This window comes from Polyodon spathula, chromosome 5 (assembly GCF_017654505.1).
Source record: "Polyodon spathula isolate WHYD16114869_AA chromosome 5, ASM1765450v1, whole genome shotgun sequence".
Taxonomy (NCBI): domain Eukaryota; kingdom Metazoa; phylum Chordata; class Actinopteri; order Acipenseriformes; family Polyodontidae; genus Polyodon; species Polyodon spathula.
This window is the reverse complement of record NC_054538.1, coordinates 7,271,754-7,286,081: the sequence shown is the minus strand read 5'-3', so window position 1 is coordinate 7,286,081 and position 14,328 is coordinate 7,271,754.

The window sequence follows — 14,328 nt, the reverse complement described above, 5'->3', positions numbered from 1 at the left end:
AAAATGAGTAACTTGTTCGCTGGCTGGTAGCATTTGCTCTTACTTCCTTAACCTAATACTCTATGTTTGTCTGAGCCCAGAGTGAGTCTTTTATACTGTGGCTGGAGCCTTAATTATCTATTGAACAATGACCTTATTAAGGCTCCAGCCACATTCCCACAGGCTTTAACCCTATCCCCGCCAGCTACACTTTACGAGAGTGGCTTTTCATCGGTCTCCAACAATTACCAATAATGTTGGACGGCTTTTGTCTGTCCGCACACATATATACAATAATAATAATCATGTGAATAATACTGCTAATAACAAATAATATATACATAAACAAATAAATAGGCACAAGGGGAGAGCTCCCCGTCACACAGCCCTGCTTAAAATAAATTGCAATGTCATGCATAATGTATATCGAGGCTATAGCTTCACACCCACACTCACCAGTGTTCCAGGCAGGTGTTCCGAATGCTAAATGTTGCACATTATTTTATTTTTGTTTGTATGGTGTTTGAGGGCATTGAACTGCAGTGAAGAACAATGTTTTCAGTCAATATCCACAATCACCTTTGAACAAAGCATTGGTTAGTGCAGATGGGATTGCGCTACACAATTAGAATTTTATTTCCTTGTGCATTGTTTTTTTCTTTAAAGTTTAATTTAAAGAACACTGCATTTGATTAATTAATATTTTAGTGTCCTGTTGCAATCGTCAGCTAAATACTGATTTCAATTAACATTTATTAAGACTGAGGAAGTTTTTTAAGCATGGCACACAGAACACAGCAGGTTCACTTTTCTATACAGCATTCCTAATTTGTTTTACCTAAGGCCCACCTCTTCAGTTTGGGAATCTCGGACCTGTGGCATATGTGCCGTACCTTCATATGTTCTTACCTGAAAGATGCTCTTGGGATAACAGATTTATACCAGTTGACTGGATTTCAGATGCTGACCAATGTTTTTTTTTTTTTTTTCTTTATATGTTGTAAAATAGTAAATGATCTGTATCATGTAATGTAGATGTTCAAAAGCACATTTATTTGGAATCAGTGCCAGGCATGTACTGTATGAGGGGAAAAATACATCTAGCCAGACAAAGAAAATTGGTTGTGTCTTGCTTTTCTATCTCATGGTTTTGGCTGAGCCTCTCACAGTGTGACTTAAACCACCCAGCTGTAAACATGTGAAGAAGCAAAGACTGCCTGCTGTGTCCAAGCATTGAAAAAGCCCTGAAACTAATTTCAGTAACACAACGGTAAACCATTTTATCTCATTTTTTTTCTAGTGATTGTGATTAAGATGCTGGTATTTAAAATAACATGATTATTATACTGTATAAGAGAGTGAATTACTTTTTTTTTCTTTTTTTAGATTGTAACAAAGTTTTCAACCCTTAAATAACTATTTATTTAAATAGTAACACTTAATAACACACCAAGCTGTGTTGTTGTTGCAATTAGTAACTTGTTATAATATCTTGCAGCAATTAGGCTTGGCAAACCTAGTACTCCATAAAAGCAGTCATGCAATGACAGGGAAAATAATCACTGCTTTACAGGTGTCTTGTTTCCAGTTCCACTCTAGTCAGAGGTCCTTATCTGAAGAAATATTGGAATAATTTTTTCTTGCCTAGTGTTGATCTAAATCAAAAAAGTTTTGATCATTAGTCTGAACATATTTGAAACTACCCGTATGTTCTACTTTTAATATTCAACTTGCATGTATTCTTCCACCCTCGCTTTCAAAGTACCCGGCAATCCGACTGTTCAATAAGGGTTCACATCAGCAACAGTGTTAGACAAAGAAATTATCTTTCAAAAACACACAAATCTGAAAGCAGGTTTATAAATTCAAGGTGTCTGATGTCAGTCGTATAGCAAAGTAATTAAAAGATTTTCACCAGATCTATGATGACTTAGCATGTCTCATCTATTGCCATATATAAATTATAGTGAGCAGAGATGTAGGGAGATCTGATGGTATCAACTGGAAACCAATATCATACAGAGTGTATTATTTGCATACTTGACAGTAGTCTGAAGAGACCAATGATTGGATGCAGTGTTGCCTCCCTAAACGTCTATTGCAGCTACCCCTGCTACAGTATGGTTTCTGTGAATAATGAAAATCTTTGGCTATGTTGATCCACATTACTAATTTCCCTTTGCAAAAAAACACAGTTCACATAAAGTGCAATGAATGTGAGTTAGTACAACCAGCAGGTGATGAATGTGTCTACTTAACTTAATCTCCAGGTGGACACAGACCCAGTCAGTCTTTGCCAGCCATACTCTGCAAGTGGCAGAGCAGACTTACTCTACTTGTGGCAGAGGAGACTACAGAGAACAACCTTCTCCCTGTATATTGGATTTCAATACTCCATTCAGGCTATCACAGGTCCATGAAGCACAGGGGCTGCCAATCAGAATGCAATTAGACAGAAACCCTCATGCGTAACCACCTGCAGCAAATCATATTAGAGCTATTATGTCACAAGCCAAGGGCTGTGTTTCAGTCCTCTGTGGTAAACCTTCACACCCAGCACTTGGGGATATCTGTCATTATTTTTTAACTTATAGCAGACATACAATTATACTGTGAGATTTCATCATTATCTGAAGCAAAAAGTAACTTGTGCTGTAGCCATCACTCCCACTTTCATAAGCAGAGGTGTAACTGTAACCCACAAATAAACATATACTCTTATGCATTAGCTAAATGTGTACAATTTAATAGCTGAACTCCCTTAAAAATAATAACTTTCAAAAAACTATTTTTTTGTTAAGAATGTTGAAGTCTTGTTCACTGCATGCTTAGTATTGCTATTTAATCAAGTGTAAATTACTATTCTTGGTCCTTTATACTTTGCTACAAACCTATATATTGTGCAAAGTCAACTATATCCTGTTGTTGGCAGAAAACATTTTAACATGGGCTTTATGAGGTTTCTTTTTCTTTTTTTTTTTTTAAACAAAGAATAATGCAAAGTCTGACCTGTTTCACTTATATTTCAGCACCTTTGGTTTTTCAGAAGAGGTTACAATGTGTAAGGCTTGTCACCTAACTGTGATTGAACAGTCTTGGATGTGCTCTGGGCAGGATGATCATCTGTCTGGAGAAGGAGCAAATCCATATAGTTTAGAAAACAACTGTCCTAGGGACAAGAAAAAGACACTCCATCCCAAAGCTTATACCAAAGATAGGATGAGTATCCCTGGGAGAATGGGGCCCATTGTCAGCTCATCAGTTATGTACAGCTGTGCTGTATAGGAAGAGAATTGGGGTGCAGTTTCCATGTTAATGTAATGAAATAGCAAGTCCAGGCACATCAGGATCATTTCAGTACTACTTAATTATGATTTGTTTGTTAAATAAAAAATGAAGACAGCTTTGGCACTGAAAGAAAACAGGTCTATTTTAATGATTTAAACAATAGTATAAGTACACATGGTCCAGGGTATTGCAAGTTAGGACCCATCAGGGACCATCCTTCAAAGAGGTGAGACTTCCAACCTTGACTGCAGGGCTAGACGTCTCAGCCCCAGCACCCCCACCACCACTCCACTACCCTGAACAGCCACCCCCATGCTAAACCATCATTCTGATATACCCAGTAATGTGAAGTGTTATCCCTTTAAATGTATGTGATTTTAAATAAGAGAAATGGGTTATTGACAATCTGTTCAGTTTTTTGTTTTTTTTTGCTCACTTTGCGCCTTTTTGACAATCTGACACTGAAATGAATTACTTAGATATGCATAGCAAGACACCTGGCTGGTGTGACTACTTTCTAATTTTCTAGGGCATTTATTATTAATGTAATACAAAGGTCAGTTGTCTACAAAGGCCACGCTTTCAAAGCCCCAGGAAGGCCCGTGCATTGCATCGCAATATGCATCTCTCTGTGCCAAGTGTCTGCTTTCCAGATGAATCATTACATTCAATCAGACACAGAGCTGGAAAATTGGAGCACCTCTCTCATATCTCTTTTGCGTGAAAATCAGTTGTCGTTGTTTTTTTTTTAATCTCTTAAAAGAGCTGTTGTATAGAGTGAAGGATTGATCATAATCTGTAATCTGTAAATATTTTTAGTGGCAAAAATCATCATATGAGCAGTGCACAAATCTAAAAAAATAGTAAGATTTCAATACTGTGCCATATTGGCAGATAGAGAGATATAGATGTAGATATATCATGCCTTTTATTACGTGTTTTTCACATGTTGCAGAGCTATGACAAGAAGTCCAGGAGCTATTTATTTATTTTAAATGGGTAAGAGTGTGGAAGAATCTCTCTCTAACAAAAATAACACATAATCTAAAAATCAGTATAGTTAATATTGGCAGTGAAATAATGGGATTTTAATTTTGTTTTGTTTTGTTTGTTTTTTTATAGTTCATGGGGCGTGAGCTGGGGGTGTAAGGATAGGGCAGAAGAAGCAGAAGGGAGCGGTAAGTAGGACAGAGTGTCGGCTAGTAAGGACCGGACCTAGGATAGAAGAGCAGGCGAGGCCCACTCTAGTAGCAGACCAGAGAAGCTGGACATGGAAGCTGGATAGAAGGTGGTCACTGACTGAGGGCGGCGATGCCGACACAACCCAGGGGCGAAGGACCCAGCAACCAAAGACAGGATACGGAAAGTGGTCACTGACTGAGGGCGACGATGCCGACGCAACCCAGGCACAAAGGACCCAGCAACTGAAAACACATACAAGGGTTATGACTTGGGGAGGCTCCTCTCGGGAGGAAGACGGTCCCAGAGACCAGGACATAAAAGGAGATAGAGAGGGAGAGGTACCCAGCATCTGAGACTTCTGTAAAGGGACGCTCGTTAGACCCCCCAATTGGCCGAGACTTCACGCTGCCTGGGACCTGAAATGAGAAAAAGGTAAGGAAGGTAAAGGGAGGCTGATGCCTAGCCCTGAGGTCGGGGAAGTGAGACTCACTTGTCCCCGGCTCCTCACGAAATCTCCCACACCATGAGTCGAACAAAAGGCAGCACATGCCAGCGCATAACAAACAAAAGATCAGAAAGACAAACAGGAGGATGGTTAGTAATTTAGTAGGCTATGACTATGTGTATACTTGGTGCTGAGTGGAGAGGAAAAAACCCCTTGAGGCTGATTAGAGGAAAACCTCTAGTGGCCCCAGCAGACAGGTAGCCCCTAATCCGGACATGCTAGCATTTTTAGAAGGAGCAGCAACTATATCAGAGAAGGATGAATGAATGTAGGAATCCACTGCAGAGGAGGACCAGCTCCCCCACATTGGTGATCAGGGGGGGGGGGGGGGGGGGAGTCGAGGAGGGAGGCCTGCTCTGGCGGTGAGGGTGGAGAGGAGGGAGGCTTGCTCTGGAGGCGAGGGTGGAGAGGAGGAAGGGAGGTCTGCTTGGAGGCGAGGGTGGAGAGGAGAGAGGTCTGCTCTGGAGGCGAGGGTGGAGGAGAGGAGGGAGGCCTGTGCTGGAGGTGAGGGTGGAGAGGAGGGAGGCATGCGAGGAGGCAGGCCTGCTCTGGAGGAGAGGGAGGGGTCGAGGCAGTAGGCTTGCTCCAAGGAGAGGGTGGAGTCGAGGAGGGAGGCCTACACACGAGGTGAGGGTAGAGAGGAATGGAGGGAGGTCTGCTCAAGGCGAGACGAGTGTTGATAGGAGTGAGAGGAATCAATGAACAGATGGTCTGAGGAGGGGGGGGGGGGGGGGGGGGGGGGTCCTGCTGGGGAGATACCTTGAAAAGGGGGATAGGGGACTTGATACTTGACAGGTGAGTGGACTGACCATTCTGAATTAAACCATCTTGAGGTATGCAGCCAAGTGATGGAGTAAGCATGGAAGGCGGCCGAGAGGCAGCTGATCTCCATGGGTAAATCCTTGTAGGGGGAGAAGCGGCTTTTCAGAAGAGTGGAAATTAGCAAATGGAGAATGTATGTTTATATAGACAGACAGGAAGGTGAGGCAGGGGAAAAGCTCTTAAAAATTCGGCGGAATGCAGGTATGGAGAGACTGGAGGGAGAAGGAGAATCCCTAGCACGGACGTTGAGAGCCAGGATCCGGTTTTGATTGAAGGGTTATGGTTATTCGAATCTGGGAGCAGAGGATTGAAGACACTGAGCAGGCTGTAGAATAGGAGCTCTTGAACAAGGTGGAAGGCTGCAGACATGTAATGCTGAGCAGATTGAAGGAGGTTACTGAGAGTAAGATTCAGTCAAATAGCATCTGGAGAAGCTGAAGATTCTGGATGGGGGTTGTGGAAGCAAATGGGACCAACTGACTAAACTTGGATACCAAAAGTAGAGGCAGAAGGAGAGCTGGAACTGAGGGCTGAGGTGGCAGCTGGACTGAAAGAACATATGAATTGGCTACTGGGAAAGCACGGCGCCTTTGCATCCCATATTCTAGAAATGAGGGCAGAGATGAGATGCCGTCTTTCTATGTGTTAGTTAATACAGGATCGATCAGCGGTTTGCTACTATCATGTCTGCTTGAAATGGAAAAGGTAAACATTCAGAGATTTGGGTTTCGCAACGCCAGTTATTCTCTTAATAGTGGAAATCCTTAACTCATAATCAAGACAGATTTCCAGTCTCATACCACGTCTCAAACCAAGTATTAACGCTGTAACATTTGGGAGGATGAGCAGAGATATGAATAGGATTGCTGAGGAAGTGCCCCGTATTTTGATTAGATGGAGATTAGCATTAGCGTTGATTGTGGGAATGTTGCCACAATCTGCGCATTGGAGGAAGGCTGGAGCATTGTAGGCTCTGGAGAAGTGCAGTTGCAGATTTGAACAGTACACTAGAGCGACTTTTGCATGCTGCAGTAGTGAACTGATCTGAAGAGGGAGTGGAGATCTGCTGTAGTGAGGAGCGATTAACAGTAGAGGGCAGGATCTGCTGAACAGAGCAGATGTCTGAGGAAGAAAACAATGGAGTGCTGTCAGTAGTGTGCAGAGGCCCAGCTGTGAGAGTAGAGATCTGCTGAAGCAAAGATCTGCAATAGAGAACGGAGGACTACCATCGGTAGAGTGCGGTGGTCTGCTGCAGAGAGTAGGGATCTGCTGAATATATGCAGTAGATATTGGTCTTTCAGTGTTAAGGCAGAGTTAGATGGAGCAAGAGATGGGGCTGCTTTTGGGCAGAGATGAAGATTGCAGAGATCTGAGACCGCTGCAGAACCAGAGAGGATGAAGAATGTATTTCTCCGAGGCGTCTGCAAAACCTATTGATTGGTCGGAAGCAGTTTATTGTCTATTGGGGGTAGGAAGACATTGATTGGAACATTGATAAATCGTAGGACACGGTTCCATGACTGACTGGCGGCTCGCGTTGATGAAACGATGACTTTGATGAAGCTAGTCGGATTTGAGGAGCAGGGCCAGATGAGGAAACACGAATCTGGGAACAGGAATAAGTCGCAGGAATGGATGCGTGATGCAGGACATTACTATGATGGTAGATACTGAGCATCTCAAAAACAGCTGAGTAAGGTTGCTTCATGACCAGGTCCTTGAAGAGGGGAAGAGTTGAAATTGGAGAACGTCAGTTGCTACAAAAGGTTGAGGTGGAGGAGGACTCCTGTGAATCCCTCAGGGACAACAAACTGCAGGAATGTATAGAAAAACTGGAGCATGCGAGCTTCACAGTGATAGCAAACCAGCTTAGAGACTGTATAAAATGTGTGGTGTTATACTGCCATCTAGCAGTTATGATTGGAATTAACCATTGGCTTGAGTGAAGCCGTGTAGAATATATTTGGTTATTGTGATTAAAATCCTTGTCGGTGTAGAACAACAATTGCGTATTCTTTTAGATTTGAATATCTTTGTTACATGTTTTAGGACAGTTAGTCGTGGATATAAAATAACGTTAACACAGTATTTAGATGTCATAATTCGACAAGTAGAACGAGACCTCGCAGATTGTGAAAGCGCAGCAGCAGCAAGCCAGAAGATTGCAGTACTGAGGCACGGAGCTCGCAGTGCCAGATGAAGCTCACTGGTCACCATGGCGACTTACCACTTCCAGCAGTCACGGAATGAGGGCATTGCCGTGGTAGCCATAGACTGAGAGGCACCGTTGGAAAAGTTGCAGAACAGCAATATTGTTGGAGCATGTTGTGAATGTTGTGAATAATACACACGTTGAAATGTAGTATGAAATTGACTGGATATGTCTTTAAAATGTTGAACCTAGCTAATAGAAATCCAGGGCAGGATCTTCTGTAGGAACGGTATATTGTGCTGGCTGTGGGAGTGCAGGAGGGGCACTTGATTGCAAGTGAAGAGTAAAGGAATGTTCAGCTGACAGATCTTTGTGGTGGATTAAAATAGAGGAGTTACGGCAAGGCAAACGCTGACGACGGAAATGTCGATGTCCTGTTGAAGGAGCTTTAGAGGTTTTAGTGGAGGTCCAGTCTGTCTAATAAAGACACGGACAAGTTGATAAATGAATCTGCGGTTTGGACGGTGCTGTTGCTGGGCTGGATGCTGGAAATAGCAGAAAAGACTAATGCTGGAGGTCCTGCAGCCAAATGGAGAAGCTGAATGATGAGAAGAAGTACCGGAGAAGGTAGGAAAATATTTGATAATATCTTGAGATATATGTTGACCTCCAGTGAAAGGCAACGAAGTGTAGATTAGCGGTTAAGCACGAAAAAACGGCGTTGAGCGTTTGCTACAAAAACGAAACACTAGACAGCGAAGGAGCAAGTGATCAGGGCTTAAATAGAAAATAGGTACTAATTGACAGGAAATTGGAAGCCCCCCTGCTGCATGCCCCCTGAACTACACAGGCTAACATAAAAAAGGCCCCTTCAATGTGTTAATGTGTTTCCACTCTTTCTATGTTTAATTTCACAGCCCACTTTTGCAGAAATATATTTTTCTTGGTAATTTCATTACCTGAATCAGCAGTGTTGCAGCAGCTTTGATGAATGGAAAGCTTCAGTTTATCACATTTCCTTGAGAAATTCAGGACATTTTTGGGGCCTGCATCCTCTCTTATCTTGCACTGAACACCAAAGCAGTATGTGATATAATTTTTGCGGTTTTCTTTTTTTTTTTCCTCTGTACATCTTCAACAGTGCCTAATATAAGTGATAGACTATATAGCAGGGGTTCCCGAATCACAACCCACCTGAGTAGTGTCACAGATGGTTCTGGCACATCCCTTTTGTGCTATAAGTCATTAGATCCTTTTGCATGGAAGGCCTCGGTTGCAAGGTTGTGCGGTTCTTTGATGGACCCAGATTCTGTTAAAACATGTTTGCCCACTGATGATGGGAATGAGAATGTAGAGATGGGAGCCCAGGTAACAAGACTGAAGCTTTTGCAGGTATCAGGCTTTTAAAGACTGTCACCCACACCTGTGAGCGGAAACTGACTCACTGAGCAGAAACTGACCCAAGACTGTCACAGCTACTGGAAGCAGACTGATCTTTGTGATACAAATTGAAATATTTGTGAAACTGCAACAAATATTGTAATGACTGTAATGTGTTTTAGAAAATGTTTTTTAGCAGATCTGCACAGGCCTGTCGTGGTGTTCGCAGAACCAGTCCGAGCTGAGCCTGGTGCAGAGTTCCAATCCTGCTAGGAATCCTGCTGAGTTATTAGACATGAATAGGATGATTTAAACTAACCTGTATTGATTGAAATAATATTATATACTCTTTGTCAATAATTATAATAATACTGTATATGCTCCTTTCAAATAGATCTGTAAAACCAGTAGGAAATATTATTAGCAGTCTATGAAATCCCCTGCTGGAAGGAGTCAAACTTGGCAGGCTCTTATCATAAGGCCTTGTTAAGAGAAAAAGTAGACCAGTTTCTTTCGTTACTTTACTTTCATTACTTCATGTCTCATATTAATCAACACCAAAAAATTGGCAAAAGGCTAGGAAGTCTTAAAACGTGCTTCAACTGGATTTTGTATGAACAGAGAAAGGGGTAATTAATTTAGTAAAATATTATTACCATTTCTTGGAGCAACTGTTATACTGAAGTAACTGAATTAAAAATACTTGTTATAAAATCATTTAAAATTAAACTGTCATACAAATAACATTATTATTGTTTAAAGAACATATGACAGTTAAAAATGATACTGTCAGAATATTGTAATAATTACACTTTTTTTAAAGAATATAAAACCAGGATACAAAATTATGAACAGGTTACAATGATTTGAACTAAAAAAAACTGAACAAGTGTTAATGTTAGAAAAAAAGCTTGTCTATGTTGGTTGAATGGTATGAATGGTTTCGCTCACCATTTAATAAATGAACAGACAGCCAGAAAATAAACGGTCGTAACAAACACAAAAACACAGGACACGGCACATTCACCTAAACAAAAGAGACAAACCAAACGGACTAACACTACACAAAACACGGTGGGCAGATATTTTAACTTTAGGTTATTATTTATTACCTACGTCTCCAATCCCATTCTCCACTCACCGAACACCCAACCCCGTGTGGGTGAAAACATGCTGCTTTTATGCAGCTGTACCGAGACTCGATCGCTAATCAATCATTCAATTGGAGTCGTGGTACAACTGCACGTGAATTAATAAAGTGCAATTCCCTGTGCTCACATATTATTACATTTTACTTGCACGTGAAGTGCTGTGCAATCCTCGTGCCTAAATACAAATACACATTTTAAACACTCGTGTTACACAGACCTGTTTATACCCCGTGTACCAATGACTATACACCAACATTAACACACAACATATAACAGAAAATACACACAGGGGCGGGCATTTTGCCACAGACTGATATATGTATTGAATGTTCTAGAATTTAGCGGTGGTTAGCATTATGCATGCATACCCTGCAGGCTAAATATATAATAACCATATTCGTATTACTGTATTGAAGTACTAATGCTGTTAAACCTGTAAAGCGCTGGATCCCCCAGACTGCTTTTTACTTGGGATTTACGGCGGTCTGTGCAACTAACCAATCCACTTTTTAAAGCATTTAATAAACTGAGAAGAGCACTACTACTGTTCAATTCGTTAAAATTTCAAATTAAATGAGTCTGTGATTTTCTTGATGATTAACAAGTTGTCTGGACATATAGCACGCCCACTGCACGAACAAAACCACTTACAGGAGTTGAAAACATCGCTGTCCTCCTTAAACGTCTCCCCTGAGTTTAGGAGTATGCTCAGAGCATATATATAAATAAAGAGTATGTGCTAAAAATCTGACAGTACCCAGATCATTTTTCTGGGACCCATGCCGAGCGAGATAGTGTGAAAAGCATATACATACAGTACTAACCAAAAAAGTGCAGCAATACAGAGTAAGAATAAAGGTTTAAAACCACTTATTTACACAAAATGATGGATAGAAAATTATTATTATAATAGTAACTGTAGTAATTTTCTGTATTATCAAGTTAAACCAAAAAGCTACCAACACAAACACAAAACGCCTGTCTCTAAAACACACTTCATCTCCATACTACATACTCTGCTTTCCTGCTTTTGCTGCAGGCACAACCTTGTATTTTACTGCTGAAGATAACCGATAGAAATACAACACATACAATTGCTCTTTGGGTAAAGTTTCACCTTAGTTTCATACAATGTAAAAGGCATTTGTAGCTAGTTTTGTTTTTTTAAATAACTTGAAATATTTAGTCCAAAGGGGTTCAAATTTAATAATTTAAAAAAATATATATGTAACTTAAACACCATCATGAAGTCATATTTGTTTGACTCTGTTGCCTAAGTAACAGAATGCACGGCACTGACAAAAGTATGACTTTACAGTGTAAAATGCTGTAAGGAAAATAAAATACATATTTTTCATGGTAAATTGCAAGAAGCTAAAAACAACTTTTCATTTTTGCTTACGAAATCGGCTCGAAATGTGCGCCATTGCTATAGTATACATTCCAAACACACCCTAATTTTCACAGTTCCCAAAATATTTTTAAGATGGGAAATTGACTATGGAAGGAACACTCCCACCCCTGTCTTCAATACACATGTACAGTAGTACATGCTTTGTACAGTAGTATTTGACAGTGGCACACATTTCATCTTTTCACTTAGTGCAGCTTCCTTACCTAGCATTTGTTCAATGATGTCCAGCTCCTACTCGATTCAGGCTTTTTTGATTTTGCAACATACAATGCTTTCAGAGCTTTTTTTCTTAAAACACTCGTATTGGCAAATAGATTTCTTTTTTTTCTAAGAAATAAACCACAACTTTTGTTTGTGCAGTCCGGGTAATTAAATTCCTTTTAAATCTGGAAGCCTTCATGTTTTCCTTCTTTCTCAGTCCCACACACAATGAAGTCAAACTCAATGTAACTGTGGTCAAATTTCCTTGATACAGGTTTGCTTTTCTTTTCAGGTGGAGGCATTGGACTTGTACTTAGATCACTAGTACTCCCTCGTTTTTAAAAACGTGTTGATTTTAACATTATTTTTGCATTAAATACACACTACCAGCCCAACTACCATGCATTGGTGATGTGACACGGATTAGGAGCATGTGATAGGCAGCTTTCTGATCCAGACCATTTTGCATGCGGGCGGGGGGCTACATTGTTGTAATTTATATATAATTTATTTATCTAGTAGTGATCTTATCTTTTGTCTGTTTTGTTTTCTCAGATAAAAAAATATTTAGGGTCATTATTTTCGGATTAATTTCAAACTAAAAATATGTTATACTTTGTTTGGTTCCACGACCTACCCCGATACTTCTTGTGACCCACAGTTGAGGATTTATGACTCATTTCTTATCAGTCATTCAATACTTGAGCTTTAAGCCAAGCTAAAGAAAATCACTCTCAGTGGATGATGTCATCCCTTTTTTATTTCTGTACAGCAACCCCTGGGAATACCGTCTCCACTGTTTGAGTGCAGTATAATAAAATACAAACAGATCTAGAACAGGACTCCTAAATTCAGTGGTACAGATAAGCTGCGTAAATTTAACAAATCTGAAATGCTAAATTTAAATTTAATGTGTAAAACCTCCACTAACAACTACATCTCCCAGAAGACAATGTCCTCAGTTATTAAGAAACTGTACACAAGAAAAACCTACATCTAACAAACATTATCCAATCTCTGGCTAGCCCTGTTGTCTTTGCAGCCAATCACAGTAAGAATAAAAAAAGAATTGAAGCTACACAGGTTGAAGCGTAAACAACCCAGTCCGGCTACAAATGCAACTGGGACCATCATCAGAGGCAGCTGCTAAAAAACGGTGCCCATAACATTAAACTAACTATTACATAACTTATTAATGCATTTCCTTATTTCATTTATCTGTATGGCTTTATATTGAAATGTTAACATGTTCACTGAGTTTAAGACGTTAATGTTAAAATATAAGTAACATAATTAATTTGCAGTCAGTGCGATACATCGACAAATAAGCTGAGCTGATAAGGAACCTTGTGGAACACACTCGTGGTTGTACAGTAATTCTAAAGTAACATTGCAGTTAAAATGGAAGACCCTTTTTTAATGCCTATCCCATTACCATTAAAGATTGTACAGTGTTTATCGAGATTACTCATGACTTCAAGGTAATGTTGCATTTTACCCCTTGAAAATAACATTTTCTCTCTCAGTTGAAATTAGAGGGTAAGTTACTCCCATACACAAAACCTTATCTGGAGCACTGCCTAAATTATTGTACTCCTTCGAAAATCGCCAGCAAAAGACGTGACTACCTGAGTACACAAACAGCAACATGACTTACTGCCGAGAAAAGACAAACCAAAATGTTACTGCCCGATCTCGAATCATCCATGACATACAGGCATTTTCATTTTCAAAGAAACGTGATGCGTTTCCTGAGGAATCCGAAGAGAAGCTTTTACAATTTCAGTATTTCTAACAAACAATACCAGCTTGGACAGATTAGAAATGCTGATCAGCCCCATATTTTTCAACATGCAAAGCAATACCACACTTCACAGATTGGGAGAACAGGTGTGAGTAATCATGACTGGAAATGAGAAGCAGCACATAACTGTAATGCACTGTGTGATTGATAGCAGACAGACACAAACTGCCTCCTATGCATAATTGAGGTTGTATCTTTGTAAATGCGTATTATTTCATGTTTTATTTTTTCCTCAAATTGATGATGGGAAATTTGGGATGCGTCTTAAATTCAAGGGTGTCTTGAATTTGGAGGAATTTGGTAGTTGAATTTATCCTATTTTAACTTTCAGAATAAGAATGCTAGTGTCAATACCAGCCTTACAAATCAAAATACTCAACAACATGGGAATGGTCTACAGCTATGGCCAAAAGTTTTGCATCACCCTATAGAATTAACTCATTTTGCTTC